The sequence below is a fragment of the Callorhinchus milii genome, unplaced genomic scaffold, assembly GCF_018977255.1.
Source record: "Callorhinchus milii isolate IMCB2004 unplaced genomic scaffold, IMCB_Cmil_1.0 Scaffold3, whole genome shotgun sequence".
In the NCBI taxonomy this organism is placed as follows: Eukaryota; Metazoa; Chordata; class Chondrichthyes; order Chimaeriformes; family Callorhinchidae; genus Callorhinchus; species Callorhinchus milii.
Genome location: NW_024704744.1, coordinates 55,390,691 through 55,417,853, shown reverse-complemented (window position 1 = coordinate 55,417,853; position 27,163 = coordinate 55,390,691). Strand labels below are relative to the sequence as shown.

Genomic DNA, 27,163 nt, shown 5'->3' with positions numbered 1-27,163 from the left:
TAATTTAATCGCAAAAGGAATGTTTTGCCCAAACCATTTCTTTGCCTGTACGAGTGAGTTTACAGGCTATTTTTAACAGTGGTTAAAAAAAGAGGAAAGGCATTTTTGAATGCAAACCTCCCTTCCCCGCTGCTTAATCTGATCAAAGATAAACAAATGTCAGAACTTTGTACAATTCAGCATTAGCTTTAATATTTCAAATATTGACTTCTACATTTAGTCAACAGTGACATAATAATCTTTACTGAAGGGATTGAGGGAACTTCAGTGCTACAGTAATTTGAAAACAGACAAATGTCATTGAAATATACTCTGATGAAAGCACTATTTTTCCAATCTTTTTTAAACGTTTACAAAGAGTAATGAAATTATACCATGACCTCATTTCTTCCTGTGTCCTGGCCAATAATCGTACAGATAAAAAAAATGATTATGCACTTCATGACTGTTCGTGGGACATTGCTATCCGCCTTTTGCATTCACCTACAGCCACTAGACCTCACAATAAAATCCCATGAAGGGCTTTAAGACATTCCAAAGATGCGATAAGATGCGATAACAAATGCAAGGATTATTATGACATCAGGGAAGAGCAAACCTTCAGACATTGATTTCTGTCACCTAGATTCCTTGGCTCTTTGTTTTCACAAATAATATAGATGGCTCTTTCAACTTTAAGGGCTATTTTTGCTAAAATTTGCTAAATGTGGGCACTGCATATTGTTACATGATGATATTCACACAGCAGAGACAAAAATGGGACCTTGTTGGCTGAACCTTATTAAGATGTAATTGGCAGTGAATTGCCAGAAAACTCCGCAGCCAACATACATTCTAGAAGATGTGATGGTTAGTTCTGAACTTTTGTTAAAGCACTGCAATATAAATCAACCAAATCCGAATACTGACAATATGAACTTCTCTACAGCTGTGAGCTTTGAAATACATGAAAAAAATATTTTGACTAGCTGGGTGTCTGAAACCCATCACTGTGCTGAGAGATCCAACTATACATGGAAATGAAATGTGCACTCTCTCCCTGAAAGGGATGTGTCTCACTACCTTAATTTTGAAGAATATTAGGCACAAGTTGACAAGAGCCAAGGCTTGGACACCCCATTGTCATTTAACTAGCCAAAAACACATAGCTTGCTATTCAGAGCATTGTACAGCAAGGTCCCTATTGCTGGTCCAGTTAGAAGTATCGTACTTGTAGAAACATTTTAGCAAAAAAAAACCCTGCTTGTAGGGTTAACAAGCCAAGTGGGAAGAATCCCTGCCCACAGTGACCAGTCTGTTACTCAAAATCCTGTTGATGAGCCAAGCTGGCTAGTCTGTCATCAACAGTGCTCTACACTACTGCCTGCCTCAAGAACTGGACTACCAAGAGGTTTGACTTAATTCTGAAATTCCATTTCCAGACACATCACCTTGGAGCCAGCTCAGCCCAACACATTCCTGCTTACCTCTCTTTCAAAGAGGATAGTTATTGGTTGGTTATTAGATATCCCAAAAGTGCAGATTTGAACCCTCACTAGGTGGTTAGCAGGTACTAGGAATTCCCTGAGCCTTGTAGATAAACAACGCAACTCAGCATGAAATGTATGAGAGCATCGCCACAATTCTGCCCACAGCTCAAACACACATCCTTACCCAGGAAGCGATGTCTCCACCAGGAACATGAGCAGGACCTGCCTACCTCACTGCAGACCAATCAACATGGATATAAAGTCCTGGATACAAGAACATGTTTTCACAAACTTGGACTCAGGATAATGCCTTCTAGCAGCTGCTGTCCCAAGTTTCAGAGTTTCCTCATTAGCTATCTAACGGACATCTGCCTTTTGTGTGGAAGAAGAACCCACACAAGACAGCTGATGTGCCAGTCACTAATTATAACATTTGCATTCTGTTGATTTACAGATTTCTGACTTAAAAGAGGATTTTTTTGGCAAGCCTGCATTTGCTAGTGACACAATACTGTGATTTACCAAATATCAACAAAAACAAATTGTATGGCTGGCTCAGTTGATAGCATTCTTGCCCGAGTCAGAAGGTTGTGTGTTCAGGGACTTTGAATTAACATAGTTTAGGCTAATTTTCCAATGCGCTGTTGGGAAGCACTGCATTGCCAGAAATACAATTCTTTCAATGAGACATTAAACCAAGGTCCTGTCTGCCTGTTTAGGTGGATGCTAACGATCCCATAGCATCAAAAAGAGAAAGGACTTTCTTCTGGTGTCCTGGCTAAATTAGTCATTCACTTCATGACTGTTTGTGGGAGAACGCTGTGCGTGGATCGGCTGCTCAATTCACCTACAAAAGTACAGAAAATCCTATAAAGCATTTTGAGATGTCTTGACAACATGATACAGTGCTACATCAAATGCAAGGATTACATTGAGTATATAAGAGAATTTACAGCACTGCAGCATTTGGAAACAAACTAAAAACTGTCTGTCAAGAGTAGGAACAAACTTCATCAAGCAGCCTTTGCTCTGTGACCATTCATTAAGATGTTTTGTATTGCACTGGCAGGATTCCCTGGCATATAGCAAGTAATTTTATTTGTGTAATCTTATTAAAGTTTATTTCATTTTACAGCTGCAGTTTTCAGTTTACTTGATGAAATTAAAGTCATATTACACCAGGATTTTTTGTTGCTGATCTTAATTATTTTCCAGTGTTCAACTGCTTTTCTTAAATAAGGTTTAAATAATGATGAATGCTAACATTGCATATCCAGAGTTAACATACCCTCACCCAGCAAAACCCCCAGTCTATTTCCCTATCGTACTCTATGAGTTCCTTACTATTCCCTGAAGACTGTCTTTGAAGTAACAATTTATCATTCAGCCCTTTACAGTGAGAACAGAGCCCAAGAAAAAATACAGTAACACAGCATCGTTGCATCTGTTTGTTCCAGCTTGCACACAGGCAGTGCAAAACTGATAGGAAGTGAACTCTCTTCAAACAGCAGACGGTTATGCTATGCTCGATCAGCTTAACTTCCCCCTCAAATATCCCTCCCCCCTCTCTCCTCATTCCTTCGTTCAATACCCATCTCAAAACACTCCTGTGGTCATATGTAAATTATATTGTAACTGTAATTGAACTGTACATTCAAATAAATTATAGCCAATAGATAACCCTCATCCATTACTTTTCAGTAGGTTCACAGTAGACTGTTCCTACTGTTGATAAGCATTTTATCTTCCACAATTCTCTCAAGGACTCTCTCAAGGTAGAAAATTAGGGGAAATTAATAAAGCAAGAACCTACCAATAGAATTATGTACTGTACAATGTTAATTCACTGAAGTGCTTTAGCGTGAACAGAAAATGTGCAGAATAAAAATTCAGGACTTAAAAATAAAGCACAGAGAGAAAATAGTGGCACAATCGGTCCTAACTAGGACCTAACAATTAACATGAGTTTCATATATACCAGGATTATGAAGAAAATAAATAATTTTGGAGGAAGAATGTTGGCTGGGAGCAGAATCACAGGAATGCACAGGAATCACAGAAGTACGCTATTCAACCCGTCATGCTTGTGCCGAGCTGATTCTACAACTGGAGCTATATTTCCTGATCTTGTATTCCTGTCTTTCCCCATAACATTTCATATCTTTCTGAAAACATGGTTGGCCTGTTGATGAACACTCTTGCAGGGAAGCTGTCAATTGATTTGGATGAAAACCTGCAGCAGTAAGGTTAAGAAATTAACAGTAGGAAACTGTTAGGCACAACAGAGAATGAGATGATACTGTCATGAAACTGGAACAGGGAATTGGAATGAAGGATATGATGCTTTCTGTGAAACTGTGTGAAGTTATCAAGCAATAACTTAATTAATATATTCAGAATTAATCTGGAGAAAATGATAGCAGGCAAACCCACACAGTTGTTGCCAAACCTTTGACAATAGTGTGTTCGTGAAAGGAATAATTTTCTGTCCATTGAGTCAGCGACACTAAACTTTTGGCTTCAAGAGCATTTGCGTATCAATGAACATAATAGGATTAGATCTGAAATTACAGCAACTGTTAGGATAAGAAACAATCACAATTTCAGAAAAGTAGACTGAGGAGCCAAGATAACAAATGGGAAAAAACATGAAAAATTGCTCTAAAAGGAGAAAAAATAACAATTATTATGGTTACATTTGCTAGAGCACCTTTCACGTTGTGAGAGCATCTCAAAGCGCTTCATAAATTTACTTAAAATGTAATGATTGTGCATTTTGTAAGTGAATATGGCAGCCAATTTGTCATCCTCCCCAACTCCTCCCTCCACAGGCTGCAGATCATCCAGAACTCTGCAGCTCGTGTCCTCTCCTGCACCAGGCTCCGTGATCCTATCATCCGCATCCTCACCCGACTCCACTGGCTTCCCATCACACAGAGGATACAGTTCAAGATCCTGATCCTCACCTTCGAAGCCCTCCATGGCCTTGATTCCCCCTTACATCTGGGACCTCCTAAACCCTACAAACCTACCCGCTACCTCCACTCAACAGGCTCCAGCTCGGATCCAAAACACTGACTGTCCAGCGTCTTGGGATGTCCTCCCGACGTGAAAGGTGCTATACAAATGTAATTTTGTTGCTGTTATTCATCCGAAGGATGGCACTTTTGTCAAGGCAGCACACCCCCTGCAGGATACTGAAGTGTCAGATTAGACTATGAATTCAAAGACCAAATGTGGAGCTTGAAACCGCAACCAGACTGACACATCCTACAATAACAAAGGAAATAAGCAAAAGGGAGACAAACTTCTTACCAGTAAGAAGTCAACCCAAATACTTTTGTGGATTAAGTGGCCTTAACACCATGAGATTGGATTTAATGCTGCAACCCTTTCTGCATAAATGGATGAGTGACCTGGGAGCTGGCAGTGTAGTTACATGTCTGGTCGAAGCCCTTACTGATTTAAAGTATTTCAAACATTGCTCAAACAATTTAGAGCATATCTTGTGAAGCACTTTGAGACATCTCAATGAAGTGATCAGGTGCTATATCAATTGCAAGGATTATTATTTAAGAGTGCCATGATTTAATCTGAATCCAGTAACCTCACTGCATGAGGTTCATCTGAGTATTTTACAGAAAAATGTTAGCAATAAATTAGTGTTGAGAAATTTGAACAATTCCAGATTCAGAAACCTAATGCATCTGGGATGACTTAAGCAACTGAATCGAATGCATCTGATACTACTTAAGAAACTGAAAGAACTTGGAATGAAATTTCCCATCCTGGTAATACCAGGAAACTTGAAAATAGCTAAAGCAATTGCAATCATCAAGGAAGGACAGGAGCACAGGACTGGAAGTGACAGATCAGTTTGCTTCTCACAGAGAATGTATAACATACAGGAGTTTATTATAAAAGAAGCATATCAAGCAAAAAATAGAGCTAGCATGCATTTATGAAAGAGGATTTGTTTGACTTTTTTGAAGTTTTGGCTAAGTTCAATATTGGAAATAAAGTTGATGACTTCATATCAAAAGTAGCTCAAAATGTAAGCACCAACCTTCAGAAGCAACCTAGCAAGCTGTCTCACATAGTATTACTAAGGTTATAGAATTATGAATAAAACTAAGTCAACGACTTAATACTTGTTAACAAGCTAATAAAGGTGCTGTTAGTGACATGGATTATAACTGGAGATGCTGAAATGAAGGCCTGCCTTACAAACTTCCACTTTGACTGCGCCTTTGGTCATCTTTCCACCCTCAAACTGCTCTAACCTCCCCCCCACCCACAACTTGTCCTCCTCAGCTCCCACCTCAAGCTCCTGTGCAAACCCTGTACTGTCCAGTGCCTTGGTAAGTCTTCCCAACATGAAAGGCACTAAATAAATGCAATTTGTTTTTGTTGTTTAAGAAAAAATGTTCAAAATATGTTCATATAAAGGAATATTAAAACATATACGATGCTTTGCCACTTGCAACTGTTGACCACTATAGCATTTAAAGAGAATTCACGTAAAATTACACAGAGTGATATAATAAAACGAATGATATAACTAAAATATGGAAGAATGGAAAATAGGTCAGTTGGTCTAACTCGTCCACACTGGTGTTTATACTCTATCCCTCATATTCCCCTCCCTTACACCCCTCTATTACCTTCTCCCTCATGTATGCATCAAATTTTCTCTTAAAAGAATTTATTGCTTTTTGATTCAACAACCACTTCCAGCAGTGAGTTCCATATTCTCACCAGCCTCTGCGTGAATAAAGTTCCCCTAAACTCCTTATCAAATATACTCTTGGTTACCTTATATTGATATCCTCTAGTTATAGACTCACCAGCAAGTGGAAACTGCCCATCAACATCCACTTTATCAAATCCTTTCATAATCTAAATAATAATAATGGGTTTTCTCGCAATCGGATTTGATAAGTGTTTGAAGAGAACTAATAGAAAAGGGAAAGACCTGGTAACTGATAAATGGAGTTGGAACCTCTGGTGGAGGATCAGCACTAGCATAGGACGGTGAGCCGAATAACCTCCTGAGTTGTAATTTCTAAGAGGCTATTTCTCTGAGATTATGCATGCAGAATCAAAGGATGAATACAATTTAACCACGAGAGTGCCAAGAGATTAGAAGCCGGTTTGTTTTTGCTGACTACCGAGGGGAAAGTGCAGAGCAGACTCTCAGTTAATGTCACGCTGATATGACCTTTAAAACAGAATGGATTAACATTTGTTTAAGATTGGATTGGTTATAAGGATAAAAACCAACAGAGAGGATCAAAAGCTTTTTAGTATACGATAATTCCTGTTGCTCTGAGACTGTGGGGCTGGAGAGATGTCACAAGTAGAATTAACTGGTCAGGGTAGATTATAAAGTTTTATTCATTGTCTGTAGATATTCAAGGCCTTATTGCTCATGCACATAGCACAGTAGTCCAACATGGTCTGGAACAAATGTACCCAGGGACATTTACAGTATTGTTCTGTGTGTCTTAGGCTTTCAGTATCAGTGCTGTTTTTTATATCCCACTTCTGTTCAATTTGTAAAGCTGCCGAATTGCACATGCATCTAATTTGTCTTGAGAATCCTCAGTTCTGCATCTTAAATCTTCGATTACATTCAAAAACAATTCCAAACATTTCTGTAAAAAAAAACTGAACTGGATAGCCTTTGATGTATGTTAAAAAACTATTGCATTTTGAAAATGTTGCAAGTGCCTCTTTTGTTGAAGATGATGAATCTCTATCACATCCTGGTACATCGTCTCCTACAGTGCTACATCCTTCCCTGCTACACCAGCAAAATTGTTTGATGTTCGGAATATTTAAAAAAGTAACATTTATTTCCTCTCGAGTTGAATGACCGCTTAAACTCCGAGTTTTGGATGTCTCTTGAGCTTTAGAATACATTAGAATATACAGCACAGAAACAGGCCATTCGGCCCAACTGGTCTATGCTGGAAATCTGCAGCAAATCTGTATTCGAAACATTCAAAGTGATGGTCTATTTGACCCAGCAACTAACTTGACTAGCAGTCCTGGAAACTGGGTTATGAAAAGCTGGAGTGTGGGTTTCAAACATGTTGCTACAATACATTAGCCTTCCAGATATGCACATACAAAAAACGGTTTGCCAAAGAGCTTTATCGTGCTTCTCCTATAAATGAAGCAAATGAAAATTGTTCAAAATACATTTGCAGACTGCAGCAGAAGTTCACTGAGGAGGTTTTATTTTTCAACACTGCAAGGCAAATTATTCTTTTTGTTTAACTGGAGAGACTATTTTACCACACAAGTTATAATCTCCTTTGCCACTGAGTGCTGGTGCATGGATGATCTTCTAATGATCCCCTTTATCTCTTTAAACACCCTTACTATTTCCCAAGACTTTCTTGACTGTAACAAAGACTCATTTGTCAAGTTATTTCTGGCTTGCGGCTCAAATGCTATAAAAAGGGAGTCGAGTGATTCATAAAGCTACTGTTGGCAAAATCCTTATTAATATTCCTATACTACACTGACTCCTGGAATACCATAGAGGAATGTTCAAATCCTTCACTCTCTGGCAACTCCCTACCTCTCTGACTTTCTCACTCCCCAATCGACCACCCGGCACCTCTGCTTGACTGGAATCTGCTGACTGCTCATCCCTCGCATCCTCCGCCCCACCATCGGAGGTCATGCTTTCAACCACTATGCCCCGAAACTCTGGAACACTCTTCCGCAATCCCTCCGCCAAGTGCTACCAAGTATCAATCCCTTATGGCCACCTCCCCACCCTGCTCGCCCCCCCAGCTCAGAGTCAGGCTCCACCACTGTTAAGCGCTCTGAGATGCTACCTTGCGTGGAGGGAGTTTTATAAGTGCAAGTTGTTTTTGTTGTTGTTCATATGTCTCCTGCCAGTGTGTCTCCTGCTTCTGTTTCCCACCAGTCTACCTCCTGCCAGTGCAATTTCTGTTGAGGTGATCCTTGACCTCACAATCAACGTGGGAAGAAAGGAGCAGTAAAAATATATGAATTTTCTAAATGAAGTGATTTGAATTCTTGGGGCAAAATTTGCAGTATCTAACATTAATTCATACAGGGATTATTAAAGTATTCTTCAAGGAATATATGCACATTTGTTAGGATTTTTTTTTATTGATTGTGGACTTTGCTCAGAGCTTATTCTCACTCACCATGCTGCTCCCAGCTTCCAATTGTTCCACAACTAGCTCCTCCCAGGCAGCTTGTCACTTGCTAGGAAAAATTAATCCCTGAAAACTCACTATATATCAGCAGATTCCTGATATCGTGGTTGTGAATACTGAAAATCCCCCCTCTCCATCCCCGTTAGAAATGTATCATGGCTCTAAGATATGGTTCTGGAGAATTGTACTAGGGCAATCAGAGGAGTATATCAACTCCTTAAATATCAACTCTCCTTGTATCAATCATTGTTCTTTGATGAGTGCTGACCCTTCACCTAAAACTATTAATGTGAGAAATTGCTTTAATTAATTCTGATAATGAGGTTAGGCACAGTTTCTATACAAATTTACATGGCCCATGATGAAATCGGGGTCTAAAATGCAATAATCTCAAATGGTTGAGTCAACGTTACATAATAAAAATAATAATAATCCTTGGATTTCATACAGCCTCTTTCATATTCGTAGGATTTCTCAAGTGCTTCATGGGATTTACTGCAGGTGAACACGGCATTTAATTTGTGCAAAGTGTTGCCCCATGAACCGTTAAGAGGTGAATGACCAATATTATTTTCAGGATTGTTGGCCAGGATGCCAAGAAAAACTCCCTTCTCTTTTTGAATAGTGCCATGGGATTTCTAACATCCACCTGAACAGGCAGACAGGTTAACGTCTCATTCAAAAGTTGGCACCTTCAACAATGCAGCATTTCCCAAGTACTGAAATTGATTGTCCCCTTATGTGAGTTCAAAGTTTTGATGTGGGGCTTGAACCCACAACCTTCTGACTCAGAAGTAAGAATACTACTAACTGAGCCGTTTTGACATTGATACGTAATTTACAAAGAATGTACAGCCCGGAAACAGGCCATTCGGCCCAACCAGTCCGAGCCAGTGTTTACACTTCACAAATCTCTGCCCATTCCTTACTCCCTCCCATACCCTTGTATTCCCCTTTCCCTCATGTGAAGGTCTAGCTTCCTCTTGAATGCATCTATACTATCTGATTCAATCAGATAGTATAGATGCAAGTCATTGGAGTCCTGTAGCTCAGTGGTTAGAGCACTCGCCTTTCAAGCGAGAGACCTGAGTTCAATTCCCAGCAGGGCGAAACCTTGGGCAAGTTTCCTTACTCCACACACCTAATAATAATCCCTCAAGAGAAAACAATAATAAATGGGTCACTTCAATCTACGACTGTTTGTGGGACACTGCTGTGCACAATTTGGCTGCCACATTTCGCCCACAAAATATACAGTCAGTTCACTTTACAGTATATTCTGTGAAGCACTTTGAGACATCTAGAAGACGTGAAAAGCGCTATATCAAATGCAAGGATTATTATTATTATTATCACAGGCAGTTCCACAATCTCACGACCCTTTTTTGTGTGAAGTAGTTTCTTCTAAATTCTCTTTTTGATCTCTTAGTTGCTTGTGTCCCCTGATACTCCCAAACCAGTGGAAGAAGCGTATTTATGGTAACATTATTAAAACCTTTTATAATTTTAAATATCTCTATTAGATCCATTCTTAAACGTTTCTTTTCTAGTAGGTGCTCTGTACTTATACTAATTATAGTGCCTTTGGTGTTACCATCAATATTCAACATTGCCAAAGGCCAAACGAAAAGTCCAAAATACATAAAACTACATAGATAGAACACTATCTATAACAGTGAGGAAATAGGCCATTGGGCCTAACTAGTCTGTGACTATGTTTATTGTTCCACACAAGCCTCAATCCCTCCTAATCCCAATGTATTTCACTGCTCTGCAGGAACACCTCTCTGTGTGATCTAATTTCAGAGTAATTTTCTGTGGTCTGGTTGCCAGAAAAAAAATCACCATTTCTGACTCTGGAATCCGTATGAACAAATTTATTTAAAATCAATGGTTTTTAGAACCATTGAAAATTGTAATATTTCAAAAAGTTTATAAAATTCATTACTTAGCCAGTATAGACATTCATATAGTCTGAACTACACTGTGGTAAATCAGCAGAACTGAATTCTGTTACATAAACATAACTGCTCTAAAGGGGTCTGGATGGTGCGGCAATAATTTTAGTTGTACTGACATAGTACTGTTGCCATATTCTGGTTTGTGGTTGTTAGGCCCTGTAATGTATAGCACGGAAACAGGCTATTCGTCTCTGTTCAAGAGAATGTTAAAGATCCTGTGGCACTATTCAAAAAAGAGAAGTTTTCCTGGTGTCCTGGCCAACAATTCCCTAATAAATAATAATAATCCTTACATTTGATAGGGCGCCTTTCATGTCAGGAGGACATCTCAAAGTGCTTCAATGGATTTACTGTGTATAACTACATAATCAACATTGTGCAGTGATTGTGTATTTTGTAGGCAAATGCCTACAGAGATAAAATTGGTCCTTCACTTTATGAGTGTTTGTATGACATGGCTGTGCGCAAACTGGCTGCCACATGTGCCCATAGAACCCACAGTCAATGGGACTCCACTATATCAGATACAAGGATTATTGTTATGATTGTCTGTTTAGATCTATATACGTTGGATAAATATGTATGATCAAGTACCTAACTTTTAATAGTATGATCGCATTGACAACCTTTTCAAAGTCACTCACTACACAACTGAAATTATTTGTCATTTAATTGAAAGCAATAAAACTAATAACTGGCTTGGAAGTGCTATCAAGTATCAACTAATTGAAAATAGAAATTGAGTTCATTCTGGATATAACACCAGGTGGCTTTCTCTGTACATGAATTATTTAACACTGTTGTTCAACCGCTCAGACAGATCGAGTTTCACAACCATTCTAGCTGCTGCCTTTAGTTCTTCTCAAGTGACTTTAGCTTCCATTATCCCTTACGTGATTTTAAGACAACAACATGCTGCTCCACAGATACGCTATTGAGATGTAAATGAAACCATGTACTCTCAATGGAGATAAGACCATATTAAAATCATAGTTAAAATTGGGGACTGCATAATATATTACAGGGCATTACCCTCCGGCCTTTTCACCTCTTAGGCCTGGAATCTGAAGGCATAAAAGTATTTTTCTCTCTGTTGGCTGAAGGCAGCTAAAGAGTTTTGTCAGCTTTTGACCTAATTTTTGATCATCACATCAGAAATTTCACAACTAAGGTACAAGCCAGGATTTTATTGTGCTCTATATTTTTTTTATCCTGTCTCTTCAGGGAGTCAGGCTAGCTCAGTAAGTAGCACTCTTGTGTTTGATCGGAAGGTTGTGAGTTCAAGCCCTACCCAACAGATTGAACTCATAGGCCAAACGTTCTGGGCTCAGGCACCCCATGACATTAGGATCCTGGCTGAGGATCCATACCTGGCCTGCACAGGCTTCCTGCAGGGCAGAGAGTCATGGCTGGTGGGAGGGCACGAGCCCCATTGGCTTCGGTGCAGATTGGCAATGATGCTGTAGTTGGTGCTGTAAAAAATGTGTGAAAAATGTTAGCCTCCTCCTGTGGTGAAATCTCTGCCAGTTAATAATTCATATAAGAAAGCTGGAGTCATCCATCCTCATATCAGTCATCATCAAAAGTATCAACTCTCCTCGTATCACTCATTGTTCTTAATATGAATTTAAATTATTACTGAATTCTCACCCTTTAAAAGAACCTTTGAGCAATTCTTCCACACTTAATTATCCTTGTTTTAGCTACTACCGTTAAGTTCAGGGAGCACTGCCAAAAAGCCAATACATTTTCAAGTATTGTTCTATTGTTGCAGTTGATCATTAGTGACAGCAATGCCGCAATTCAGATAACGTCATAAAAAAGGGGAGTTAAACACTTTATCAACATCACCTGAGATGACTACAGTTCCAGTTTCACTCTATATGGCTTCAAAAATATTTTGCAATATATATGTTCTAAATAAAATGCTAATGCTGAAAATGCATGGATTGAAGGTTGTGAGGAGCTCTGCTTATACTATAACAATGGATTTATTTTACAATCACTTTTATAATTGATTAATCTCCAATTAATTATAGAGGTGTTACAAAACCCTAGTACATATGCTCGCTGCACAGACTGGAGTTGTAGGCTTTAGTCCCATGAGTTACTGGCAGTAAGCGGCTGGCCAATGTGAGCCTTAAAAAAGCTGTGACCCAAGGCTCACAGCTAGGTCCAGTATGACTCAGACAGCGTGTATCTCACACCAATCCCAGCAATTCAATATTAAATGGCAATGGTAGAACATGCCAAGGATGAATGCTTGGTGAATGCCTCATTCCACACTAAAAGATAAGGTATCACAAAGGAGAAAGAAGAAAAACATTTGCGGCTTTAAAGTACAATTGAACAAGAGACATAAATAAACCAGAATGCCTATATTAAACCAGTTTGGTATCTCAGCTACATCTAAAATCAGAACAAAGATGCCTTTAGCGAACAAGTTGACTTGTATCCATTATGCCCACTTTGTGATCTTTCTCTATTCCATTTCTATTTGTTTCATCATAAGTAAGCTATTGCTGGGAGATGGCACATTTTGCCTGATGGAAACACAGAAAGTCCAATACAACAACAACAACAACAAGATTCCATTTATAAAGTGCCTTTCACGTCAGGAGGACGTCCCAAGGCGCTGCACAGTTGGGTCATGACCCGAGCAGGGGGGAAATGGTCAGGGTGAGGGGAGGGAAGGGAGGGAGCGAGGAGGGGGGAAATGGTCAGGGTGAGAATTATCCTGGGTGAGAATTGAGAATTATCAATAGAATTATCCTATCAAACATGAGATCTGTTCCTTAAATTCTAGTATCTGAAGTATCTGCAGTATTTCCAGCATCTACAATAGTTTGTGTTTTTTTTCATGAAATTTTAGTGTTCATCTCTAAATTCTTTCCACCTTCATATTGAAGAAGCTTGTTCCCTGATTAGAAAAAACATATATCTATCTGTCATTGTAACAACATAGAACATACCAGCACAGAAACAAGCTATCCGCTCGTCAAATCTGCACTGGTGTTTTTCTCCATAGAAGCTTACCAGCCTAATCCCACTCTACTGCTCACTTCCCATATTAGTCTCTCTCAGACTGAGCCCAGGTCCCTTCCCTTAATCCTGTTGACAAAATTCTGTCTGTGTTCTCTCTATTAAAATTCTGTGCAAACCACTTAGTAAACTTAAATCTAATATGGGGCAATCATTAACATGCGGTGGGTAAATTTACATGCACAATTTCTGTGTGCTATTGGCAATGTTTTATTTGGAAATTTAGCGCTTTTGACCTAATTTTTGATCATCACATCAGAAATTTCACAACTAAGGTACAAGCCAGGATTTTATTGTGCTCTATATTTTTTTTATCCTGTCTCTTCAGGGAGTCAGGCTAGCTCAGTAAGTAGCACTCTTGTGTTTGATCGGAAGGTTGTGAGTTCAAGCCCTACCCCAACAGATTGAACTCATAGGCCAAACGTTCTGGGCTCAGGCACCCCATGACATTAGGATCCTGGCTGAGGATCCATACCTGGCCTGCACAGGCTTCCTGCAGGGCAGAGAGTCATGGCTGGTGGAGGGCACGAGCCCATTGGCTTCGGTGCAGATTGGCAATGATGCTGTAGTTGGTGCTGTAAAAATGTGTGAAAAATGTTAGCCTCCTCCTGTGGTGAAATCTCTGCCAGTTAATAATTCATATAAGAAAGCTGGAGTCATCCATCCTCATATCAGTCATCATCAAAAGTATCAACTCTCCTCGTATCACTCATTGTTCTTAATATGAATTTAAATTATTACTGAATTCTCACCCTTTAAAAGAACCTTTGAGCAATTCTTCCACACTTAATTATCCTTGTTTTAGCTACTACCGTTAAGTTCAGGGAGCACTGCCAAAAAGCCAATACATTTTCAAGTATTGTTCTATTGTTGCAGTTGATCATTAGTGACAGCAATACCACAATTCAGATAACGTCATAAAAAAGGGGAGTTAAACACTTTATCAACATCACCTGAGATGACTACAGTTCCAGTTTCACTCTATATGGCTTCAAAAATATTTTGCAATATATACGTTCTAAATAAAATGCTAATGCTGAAAATGCATGGATTGAAGGTCGTGAGGAGCTCTGCTTATACTATAACAATGGATTTATTTTACAATCACTTTTATAATTGATTAATCTCCAATTAATTATAGAGGTGTTACAAAACCCTAGTACATATGCTCGCTGCACAGACTGGAGTTGTAGGCTTTAGTCCCATTCTCCTTGTAGCAGAGAAGGTTAAGAGGAGACTTAATAGAAGTTTTCAAAATTATGAGGGGATTCGATAGGATGACCAAGGAAAAACTATTTCCACTGGCAGGTGGGTCAGTAACCCGAGGACACCAATTTAAAATAGTTATTAAAAGAAACAGAGGGGAGGTGAGGAGAATTTTTTTCACACAGCGAGTTGTTCAGATCTGGAATGCATTGCCTGAAAGGGTGGTGCAAGCCGATTCAATAACAGTAGATAATTATTTGGGGAGGACTAGTTTGTAGGGCTATGGGGAGAGAGCAGGGGAGTGGGATTGATTTGGATAGCTCTTTTCAAAGAGTCAGCACAGACACAATGGGCTGAATGGCCTCCTTCTGTGCTGTATAATTCTATGATTCTATGATTATGCTCCTGAAAGTACAGAGGTGCCAATGCTTGGAAACAGTCATGCAGACGTCTGTTTGGCCTCTGCCAAATCGGTCACTTGGTCACTTTCCAAAGTTGCTTTGGGGTCATAGATTGCACTCATGTCACAATCTGAACTCTGACCATAAAACTCTGGCGTTCATAAACAGGAAAAGCTTTGACTGCCTGAATGTTCAGGTAATCGGTGATTAGGATGGACTCTTTTTGCACAATGATAGCAAATTCCCAGGGGTGGCATCCGACCCTCGTATTTTAAGGTCCTCTCACAAAACCAACAGCTATTTAGAACCATAGAATATTACAAAATGTCTGCGCTGGCTCTTTTAAGAGCAATCCTTCTACTGCCATTTACTAGTTCCCCCTTTTGAAGGCTAATATGGATTCTTCCCTAAAACTCCACTCCCAGCAGGTCATTCCATATCCTAGCTACTCTGTGTATGAAAGAATTTCTCCTAACTTCCCTATTTTCTTGCTTGTTAACTTTCTTAAATTGGTGCCTTCCAGTTATTGACTCACTGACCATTTGCAGAACATCCAAGAAAAGAATGTAAATCTAGAAACTTCTTGTTCTTCTAACACTTACTAAGTGGAATACAGCACCTGTCCTGTGTTAGTGCAAATAAATGCACAGCAGGTCGGTCCAAACACTTTTACAATAACTACGTTTATATTATATATTATATATATTATATACACAGAATTTCAACCTCTATGTTCCCTACAATGAAAAGAAACAAATGTGTTAATTTTATGTTAATCAGATCAAAGAAAAATGGATGCAGAGGAGCCACTTTACTAGATCAGTGCTAACATGTACAGTGTCTGGTCCACATCAGTATACTGCTGGGAGCAAAATGTGTTCGAAGTATAAATACCGCATCAGGTTATATCTATCCAGACAACCTCAAACAGATATTTATCCATTTCTAGGGTGTAAACGTGCACCTGCAATGTGGGTTGGCAATTTGCTCCATATAAGCCACCCATCTGTGGGTGAACACAATCCTTTTTTTGTGTTGGAATGGGCAGATTATCTGAGGAAACACATGCATTTTGAGATTGTTCGAAAATTGAATCTGCAGTTGGATCAGATGCGAAACAAGCAGATAGGAAATCACAGAGCATAGAAATGTACAACTTAGAAGGAGGCCAATCAGCCCATCATGCATGTGCTGCCCTCTGAAAGATCTATAATAATAATCCTTGCATTTGATATGGTGCTTTATCACGTCTTCGAGATGTCTCAAAGCGCTTCACAGAATATGCTGTAAAGTGAATTGACTGTATATTTTGTGAGCAAAATGATCTATCTGCTTAGTCCTAATCCCCAGCTCTTTCCCCCAAATCCTCTTATACGTTCATTACAATTATCTGCCAAGGGAAGAAAAGTTTAAGAAAGGAAAGACAAGAAGAAATCAAGAACTACAGTATGTAGGTAAGAAATAAAATTAGAAGGTGATATGGGGCTATATAAATGCAAAATAAAAATATTGTAGAATATCAAAGTGAGCCAACCTTGAATCCAAACATATTTGTTAACTTGTCTTTGTACTTTTCTCAGTGTGCTCTCACTCATGTTTATGCAGAAAACATGCGGACCAAAATAAGGCATTCATAAAATATCTGATGATAATGATTGATGATGTAGGAGGGATGTCTAGTTAAAGGCTGGATTTGATACATGCATGTTTTGAAACTTTGGAGAATAAAACATTGCCAAATTTGGAATGTGCAGTCAGCGCATGGCCATGTGATCACAACACATCTGGGTAAGCTCCTGAAAATGGAAAGAATTCAGTCTATTGAGGTAAGATATGTCAGAACAATATACTGGGACCTTGGATGGGTGAGCTAAATGGATCAACGATCCATTTTTGCCTGAAACTGTTACTGTGTTACAAAGCAGCCTAAGTCTCTTCCTGTCTTCACACAATTGGCGGTCATTGCACTACAATATATGGTTCTGTTGCCTAATTAAATGAGTTAAAAGCCGTAAATCAACCATGAGTCCTCCTGACCTTCATAAACTAATCAAGCCTTGCTTTCAAATGTTATAAAGACAGCAGAACCGCTTAGTTGAATTACTATTTTCTAGCTCATGAGCAGTTATCTTATTATCCATTATATAGTATATACTTTAGGGGAAGTAAACCAAAAAACTGATGGAGAACATTTAGCAATTATACTGTTTGGTTCATCATGGGTTGTTATGCTCAGTCTTTTCCTTTGCAATGGTAGAGGCAGAATTAATGATGAGGAAACTGATGGAAAACATTAAAGTTCTTTTTAAGTGATAATCCACACCAAGACAACAGAAGTGTCTTTCAAAGTGCCCACACCTTCTCATTTTTTAACTGTTATGAGGTGTCCATGATACACTGATCACTAAAAATTGCATTGCATCTTTATTACAGTAAATGGTATAGTGGGCTGACAGAACCTCTCAGGCCTCAAGATCATTATCTATGCTTTCATCGCATCCAGGCTGGATGACTTTGACTCTCTGCTTGCCGCAGTTCCCAACTCTTCCATTCATGAACTGCAGACCATTCAGAACTCCGCATCTCATGTCCTCTCCTGCACTAAGCTCTGTAAGCCTATCAACCCCATCCTCACCCAACTCCACTGGCTCCCTATCCCCCAGAGAATTAAGTTCAAGGTCCTCATCCTCACTTTAAAATCCTTCCAGTGTCTGATTTCACCTATCTCTGCGATCTTCTTAAACCCAATAATCACCCCTCCTTCCCTCTGCAGGCAATGGCCTGCTTCATGTCCCTGGCCCCTGCCTTTTTGCCGCCAGCTCGGGTGCAAACCCTCGATTGTCCAGTGCCTTGGGACATCCTCATAAAGTTAAAGCTACTATTTAAATGCAGTTTGTTATTGTTGTAAATACTATTAGAAAAATATAACAAAAATACAATACAATTTATATTTGTAGAGTGCCCTTCAAGGCAGGAGGACATCATCAACTGAATGCCTGGCTTAAATCGAACTTAACGGTCCATCGGCAGATCTGGCTTGACCTTATCAAATCCTACTGCTCCACCCTCGCCTTCACTAAATCGTCGTTCTACTCCCAGACAATCTTGGAGGCCAAGAACAACTCAAAGCTTCTCTTCTCCAACCAGCACCTCCGCCCATCCTCTCACACCATGCCCATCTTCACCTCCAACGCCAACTGCGAGATGATGCTGGACTTCCTCGAATCTAAAGTTGAGAGGATCCGCTCAGCTGCCTCTGCCCATCCGTCTACTAACCCCTCCCCATCTCCCCCTCTCTCCCCAGCCCCTACTCATCCCTCACTCCACACCTTCAAACCTATCTTCCACTCACTCAACACCACTATAACCCGTATGAAACCGACCATCTGCTCCCTCGACCCCATCCCTACCCGTCTCCTTACCTCCCAGCTCCACCTCCTTGTCCCTCTACTCACTGATATCATAAAGCCCTCCCTGTCCACTGGTTCTTTTCCCACCCCATTAAAAATAGCAGTCATCACTCCTATCCTTAAAAAACCCTCTCTGCTCTCAAACTACTGTCCCATCTCCAACCTCCCTTTCCTCTCCAAGGTCCTAGAACAAGTTGTTGTTTCCCAGCTTCACTGCTTCCTCTCCCACCACTGCCTTCTCGAACCCCTCCAATCGGGTTTCCGTGTCGCCCACAGCAGAGAAACAGCCCTGGTCAAAGTGACAAATGACATTCTGTCCATCTGTGACCAGGGCTCCCTCTGTCTCCTTGTCCTCCTTGATATCTCTGCTGCCTTCGACACCATTGACTACTCTATCCTCATCCACCGCCTCTCCTCTCACCTCAACGTTCGCAGCTCTGTCCTTGACTGGTTGAGATTGTACCTCTCACACCGCCTCCACTTCATCTACACAAACTGTTTCTCCTCTAGCCTTCGCACTTTCTCGTGTGGCGTTTCTTAGGCCTCTGTCCTTGGTCCCCTCCTCTTCAATATCTACACGCTCCCTCTTGGTGACATTATCCGCAGACATGGGGTCAACTTCCACATGTATGCGGATGGCACCCAACTCTACCTCTCTGCCTCCACCCTTGACTCCAGGACCACTGTTGTCCTGATGTCTGTTAGACATCAAGTTCTAGATGAGCTAATGTTCTTCAGTTGAACATCAACGAGACCGAGGCTCTCCTGATTGGCTCCTGTCAGCGCCTCCACACCTCAGGCGCTGACAGCATCATCATCCATGGATGCAAACTCCACTTCACTGAGCCAGTCCAGACCCTTGGCATCTTGTTTGGCCCTCAACTTTCCCTTCTTCCCACATCCATGCATGACCGCTCTGCCTTCTCCCACCTCCGCAACATCGCCCGGCTCCGCCACTATCTCACACTGGAGGCCACCGAAACCCTCAAACATGTATTCATTGCATCGAGGCTTGACTATGAAAACTCCTTGCTTGTCGGCCTCCCCATCTCCTCCCACCATAGGCTGCAGATCATCCAGAACTCTTCAGCCTGTGTCCTCTCCCGCATCAGGCTACATGACCCTATCACCTCCATTCTCACCTGACTCCACTGGCTTCCCACCACACAGAGGATACAGTTCAAGATCCTGGTCCTCACCTTCAAAGTCCTCCATGGTCTTGCTCCCCCCTACCTCTGCGACTTCCTAAATCCTCTACCATTCTGCCAGCTCCCTTCACTCAGTGGACTCCGATTGCTTCACATCCCCTGCCTTGCCCACCCCACCATTGGCGGGCGAGCCTTCTGCCACTCTACCCCACCCTCTGGAACTCCACCCTGCAGTTCCTCCCCTCCATTTCCTCCTTCAAGACCCATCTCAAGACCTTCCTCTTCGACCGTGCTTTCGGTCACCCTGCTTCCCCCACCCCGCCCTCCACCCTCCCCAATTTGACCCCCAGCTCGGGTCCGACACACTGACTGCCCATCGTCTTGAAAGGCAATTGTAATTTTGTTGTTGTTGTTAAAGCACTTGAAAATTCTGTCTGGGCAACAGAGCTGAGGGTGGGGCAAGTGGGCAAGATATAGGTTTTAGTGATCTGAGCATGACAGACCCCAGAGGATAAGGATTCTAACCATTTGCCTCACTTTTATTTAGTTCCCCCTTTTGAAGGCTAATATGGATTCTGCCTCAAACTCCATAAGAACTCCAATCCGTAACGTACTTCTTCATTTGTTTCAACCATATTTTGCATCAGATTACATCTACCTAAATTATGTAATAGTCATCAGAGAGAACAAGCTGTACAATTGGGGTGTGTTGGCTTGGATACTAAAGCACTGAATCTACCTACGTACGGTTTAGGTTATTCTAACCAGTGGGATGAAGAAACACTTGATTGCTATTAAATAAATATTCAACAGTTTATGTAAAGGAAAAGGTGGCAAAAGGTGGTTGGGCTTGCAAAAGACATGACAAAATAGTGTCTTTGAAGAATTGAAAGAAATTAGATTCTCATTGTCCAATCAAACGGCAGGTCATAGTTTAGTGATTCAAGAGGAATATAGAGATAAAAAGAAAACAAATGGGAAATACTGGTAATCTAATATAAAGAGATAGCTTCAGAGATGAGGGTGGAATTGCGCAGTGGGATGAGTACCTGAAAGAGAAAAACACGTTAACATGTTGGTATGACCAAGAGAATTTGGGGACTCTCAGATGTGTATCCTGAAGGACACGGAAGAATATAGAGCAGAATCAGAAGTAAAAGAATAGATGCTGGTAATTAATCCACAAAACACTTTTTACTATATTCCAGAACTTTACAGTGTAAAAAGCCTCATGGGTAATTAATGGCAGATGTTCTATAGGCAAACATAATAGCCATTTTGTATGTCAGGTCTCCATACAGCCATGTGGTGACCAATTTATCTGGGGGACAGTGAGAACTATGTGGAACTTTATTAAAGCTTCCTAAAGACTTGCTCCTACATATACCCTCACTTTCCGTAATAATGATAATAATTCTTGCATTTGGTATAGCGCCTTATCAAGTTTTCGAGACGTCTCAAAGCACTTCACAGAATATACTGTAAAGTGAACTGACTATATTTTTTGGTGCAAAAAGCAGCAACCAATCGCACACAGCATTGTCATGCAAACAGTCGTGGATTGAGTGACTAACTTATTATTTTTTTAAGGAATTATTAGCCCCGGAAGAGTGATCCGCCAATGACTTAATAACCAGGTTCCTAATTACTGCTAGGTAAACAGAGGCTTGTGGAGTGAGGAAACTTGCCCAACATTTCGTCCTGACCGGGAATCGAACCTTGGTCCTCTTGCTTGTGAGGCGAGGGCTCTAATTTTTTATGTGAGTGTGAAATTTGAAACAACTTCAAATCAATCAATTCAGAATTGTGCATTGTTTGACATTTTCTGGGTCACTTCAATTTTATAAGATGTTTAATAATAATAAATAATCCTTGAATTTGATAAAGTACCTTATCACGTTTTCAAATCGTGCCATGGTGTCTTTAACGTCCACCTGAATAGGCAAATGGTATTTCGGTCTAACATCTCATCTGAAGGGCAGCAATCAAACAATGCAGCAAAATTCCAGCACTGGTGTCAGCTTAGACTGTGGGCTTGAGGTGCCAACATGGTACTTGAACCTACAATCCTCTGACTCAGAGGCGGATTCTCCAATACTACAAATGTCGTACGTTGTGTTTGTTGATCAGGAAAACATTTACTAATGGCTGTGAAGCTATGTTCAAACTTAGTCTTTATTTATTGCATTATTTTTATTTTTGTACACTTTGGTTGCAGTGTGATGTCAAAGTAACATTTCATTAATGTTACTCATGCAACAATAAAGCTTCTGGTCATACATTGAAGTCAAGAATTCCACAGAAAGCTGTGGAAGGAGATGTCCTTGTGAGACACTGACAAGCATTGTGGTAATTTCCTCACAGTTTATATTGTAATTTCTTTTTTCGGTCATTGCTGTCAATCATTTCTCTGCAATAATGTATTTTCAAAATGATGAGGGGATTCGATAGGGTGAACAAGCAGAAACTATTTTCACTGGCAGGTGGGTCGGTAACCCAAGGACACCGATTTAAAATAGTTGTTAAAACAAACAGAGGGGAGGTGAGGAGAAATTTTAAGAGACAAGTAGATAATTATTTGGGGAGGACAAGTTTGCAGGGCTATGGGGAGAGTGCAGGGGAGTGGGATTGATTTGGATAGCTCTTTTCAAAGAGACATGATGGGCCGAATGGCCTCCTTCTGTGCTGTATAATTCTATGATTCCATGAATAACTGGTCCACTGCTCTTCAGACACAGCACCACTTAGGGCTGTTCCTGTCTGTTCAGAAATTCGTTGCCTTTTGCAAACGATTCCTGCATTGAAGAGTACAAGAGTCAATTTGCAGAAAATGCATCCCTGAAGTTCTGAGTTTACACTGACCAGTGGACAATTCTGTGCACATCCAAATCCTCATGCTCATGTAATGAAGTCACTGTCCTTGTTATTACTTTGATAGCAATAGATTTTATATCAGGCACTGATATGGTTGCGTTTGATTGTCAAGATTTTTGCCTGCAAAATACACAGTCACTATACTTCATAGTAATATCATGTGAAGCACTTTGAAACATCCTCCCGATGTGTTTTGGAGTCATGTAGCTCAGTGGTGAGAGCACTCGCCTCACAAGCAAGAGACTTGGGTTCTATTCCCAGTAGGGTGAAACGTTAGGCTAGTTTCCTTAATCCAAACGCCTCTGTTTACCTAGTAGTAACCTGGTTAGTCGATGGTGGATAGCTTTTCCAGGGGTAATAATTTCTTCCAAAAAAATAACAATAAATTGGTCACGTCAATCCACATCTGTTTGTGGGACTCTGCTATGCACAATTGGCTGCTGCGTTCCACCCGCAAGATATAGTCAATTCACTTTACAGTGTATCCTGTGAAGCGCATTGAGACGTCTCAAAGACGTGATAAGACTCTATATCAAATGCAAGGATTATTATTGTTATATCAAAGGCAAGGATTATCATAATTAATCTCATAATTATCACTGCATTACGAAGTATCACTAATTTGTTGTTAATTTTCATCAGTCTCAGTAAACTACCTGGACTCCCCTATGTTGAGATTATCCTCAATGCTGTGTTTGTTTATAAATGTTACTGCGCCTACTTTGAATTTTGGAGACGTTGGCAGGAGATTAATTTGAGGTACTGGAGACTGAAACTTGATTCCAGCTACTGAAATGTTGACCTCTGCAATCGAGGCAGCTTTACGTAGAGAGATGCCATCAGACTTATCCATGGGAGGGGGAGGGAAGAAATCAGTGCAAAAAAGCCTATCTCAATACAGGTAAGTTGGGGGAAGAGGGAGAGCCCGTTGGAAAAAATCAGGAGTGTTTTCATAATGATTTGATATTGTGGAACGTCACTTATTTACTCTCATGTATATTATTTGTTCAGCTCACTAAGGATCTCCTCAAATTGTGATCATCATGTGTCAATGTCATGTCCAACCAAACAATCTAAAGTGTCTCTCTAATCACCATGTTTAGCAGAGCGCTGCTTGCAATTATTTTTTCTTCACCTGACTTTAATCGCACACATCCAGTGAGAAACGTCAGAAACCCTGAATAAAATCAGTATGAAACACAGCTTGACTGCACGCAAAGAGGGAAGTCTGAACAAGGGAGTGAAAAGGATAACTTTAAAATTAGGTTTAAAATATAAAAGCTGCCCCTCCCCTTCACCCACATACACACACACCTACAATAAAAATATAATCTATCTGTTCTCCTCAGTTTGCTACATTAAATATTTAAATCATACAATAAATTCGATAAAGTTCAGCTTAAATACTTAAATGATTGTTCCAATTTTCTCAATAAGTTAATGAATTCACTTCTGTTTTAAATCAGACCGCTATCCTTTTCTGCCTTCAATAATTGTCAAATAGTAATGAGATTTGTGCTCCCAACACCAGCTTTTCTTAGGGGTATTGCACCAACAAGAGCCCATCTTGGTATATTGCAGGAAAAGGGAGATTTCATGCCCAGTTTTTAGTGCTGGAAGCAAAGTGATATTCCTGTGAATCCTGGATCCATTCGAATGTTCAAGACTCAGGTGAATAAATTTTTACTAGGTAAGGGTATCAAGGGATATGGGGAAAAGGTAGGAAATTGGAATTAAGGTACAGATCAGCTCTGATCTAATAGAATGGCAGAACAGGCTCATGGGTCTGAATGGCCTATTCCTGTTCCTATGTTCCTCCAATAAAGTGATAGAGAGCCAGTTTTATATTTCCTCAACAACTCTTATGGCATAAATTCTCCTTGCATTTGATATAACATCTTATCATAGTGTCGAAACTTCTCAAAGTGCCACACAAGATTTACTGTAAAGTGTAGTGACCATGAGAAAACACCTTCTCTTTTCGAAAAGTGGGCTTTCCTACCAATGTGAAAGGAGCTATATAAATGCAATTTGTTGTTATAGAATCATAGAATTAAACAGCACAGAAGGAGGCCATTCGGCCCATCGTGTCTGTGCCGGCTCTTTTAAAAGAGTTATCCAAATCAATCCCACTCCCCCGCTCTCTCCGCATAGCCCTGCAAACTTGTCCACCCCAAATAATTATCTAGGAGGGTGATAATGGAGCTGATAGGGTCGCAGAGTCTGGTGCAGGAGAGAACACTGCCTACACTCACAGTAACACTGTGATACCCACTGCCTACACGCACAGTAACACTGTGATACCCACTGCCTACACTCACAGTAACACTGTGATACCCTCACTGCCTACACTCACATAAGAACATAAGAATTAGGAGCAGGAGTAGGCCATTCAGCCCCTCGAGCCTGCCCCACCATTCGATAAGATCATGGCTGATCTTCTGACCTAACTAATTACCTGTCCTATCCCCATATCCCCTAATCCCTCTATTTTTAAAAAATCTATCAATCTCAGCCTTGAAAATGTTCAAGGACTGAGCATCTACAGCCTTCTGGGGTAGTTAATTCCATAAATTCACTACCCTCTGAGTGAAGAAATGTTTCCTCAACTCTGTTCTAAAAGGCTGACCCTTAATTTTAAGACTGTGACCCCTGGTTATAGATTCTCCTACCAGGGGAAACAGTCCCTCAGTGTCTACTTTATCCAGCCCTTTAAGAATCTTATATGTTTCAATAAGATCTCCCCTAATTCTTCTGTACTCTAGAGAAAATAGTTTATTCAGCCTCTCCTCATAGGTCACTCCCCTCATCCCAGGAACTAACCGAGTGAATCTACGCTGCACCCCCCTCTAGGGCAAGTATGTCCTTTTTTAAATAAGGAGACCAAAACTGCATACAATACTCTTAGGTGCGGTCTCACCAAGGCCCTATACAGTTGCAGCAAGACTTCTCCACTCTTGTACTCTAAACCTTTTGCAATGAACACTAACATGCTGTTTGCCTTCTTAGTTGCTTGCCGCACCTGCAAACTAACTTTTTGAGACTGGTGTACAAGGACACCCAAATCCCTCTGAACACTACCACTATCTAATCTCTCCCCCTCTAGAAAATAATCTGTTTTTCTATTTTTGCTACCTAGGTGAATAACTTCACACTTCCCCACATTAAATTCCATCTGCCACCTACTCGCCCACTCCCCTAGCCTATCTGTATCCCGTTGCAATCTTTTTGCATCATCCTCAGAGCTTACTCTCCCACCTAGTTTAGCATCATCCGCGAATTTAGATACGTTACATTCAATGTCCTCATCTAGATCATTGATGTAAATTGTAAATAGCTGAGGCCCAAGCATTGATCCTTGTGGCACTCCACTAGTCACATTCTGCCAATTTGAGAATGACACGTTAATCCCTACTCTCTGTTTTCTACCCGTTAGCCACTCTTCAATCCATGCTAGTATGTTCCCATTAATCCCGTGGGCCTTAACCTTGTGCAATAGCCTTTTGTGTGGCACTTTGTCAAATGCCTTTTTAAAATCTAAATATACTACATCTACTGGTTCCCCCCTATCTAACCTGCTAGATACATCCTCAAAAAAAAAAGATTAGTTAAAATGACTTCCCTTTTGTAAAGCCATGTTGACTCTGCCTAATCTTGTTATGGTCTTCCAGGAATCCCATAACGACATCTTTAATTAAGGACTCAAGAATTTTCCCTACCACTGATGTCAGACTAACTGGTCTATAGTTCCCCATCTTTTCTCTCCCACCCTTCTTAAATAGTAGTGTTACGTTTGCAATCTTCCAATCAATGGGAACCGTTCCAGAATCCAGAGAATTTTGGAAGATCAAAGACAAGCCATCCACTATCTCAGTAGCCACCTCTTTTAAAACCCTAGGATGTAGGCCATCAGGTCCAGGAGATTTATCAGTTTTAAGACCTGACAATTTACCTAAAACCATTTCTTTACTAATATTAATTTCCACAAGTTGCTCGCTAACATTGTCTTCTTGGCTCCCCTCTATTCTTGGTAGGTTTTCAGTGTCTTCTAAGGTGAAGACAGTAGCAAAGTACTTGTTTAATGACTCTGCCATGTCTTTGTCCCCTACTATAATTCCCCCCGTTCTCTGCCTGTAGGACCCACATTTACCTTTGACAGCCTCTTCTTCTTTATATATTTGTAAAAACTCTTGCAGTCTGTCCTTATGTTCCTCGCTAGTTTACCCTCATATTTCATTTTCTCCCTCTTAATCACTTTTTTGGTTCTCCTTTGTTGATCCCCCAATCCTCGGATTTACTACTCATCTTAGCTGTTTTATAGGCTTCTTCCTTTAACTTTATACTTTCCCTAACTGCTCTAGTTAGCCACGGTTGGGCCACCTTTCCCGTGGTATTCTTATTCCTCAAAGGAATACGTGCTCGCTGGGAATTTTGCACTATCTCCTTA

At 40.4% G+C, this 27,163-nt stretch overlaps 1 protein-coding gene and 1 non-coding gene across 4 annotated transcripts in view; one reads left to right on the top strand and one right to left on the bottom strand.

Annotated features, from left to right (window-relative positions):
• LOC103178921 (regulator of G protein signaling 7) overlaps positions 1-27,163 on the bottom strand; it is a 285,543-nt gene that overhangs the window by 85,635 nt on the left and 172,745 nt on the right. The window lies entirely within an intron of this gene.
• Positions 9,713-9,784, top strand: trnae-uuc. Its single transcript has one exon. It is a non-coding gene; the product is annotated as a tRNA-Glu (tRNA).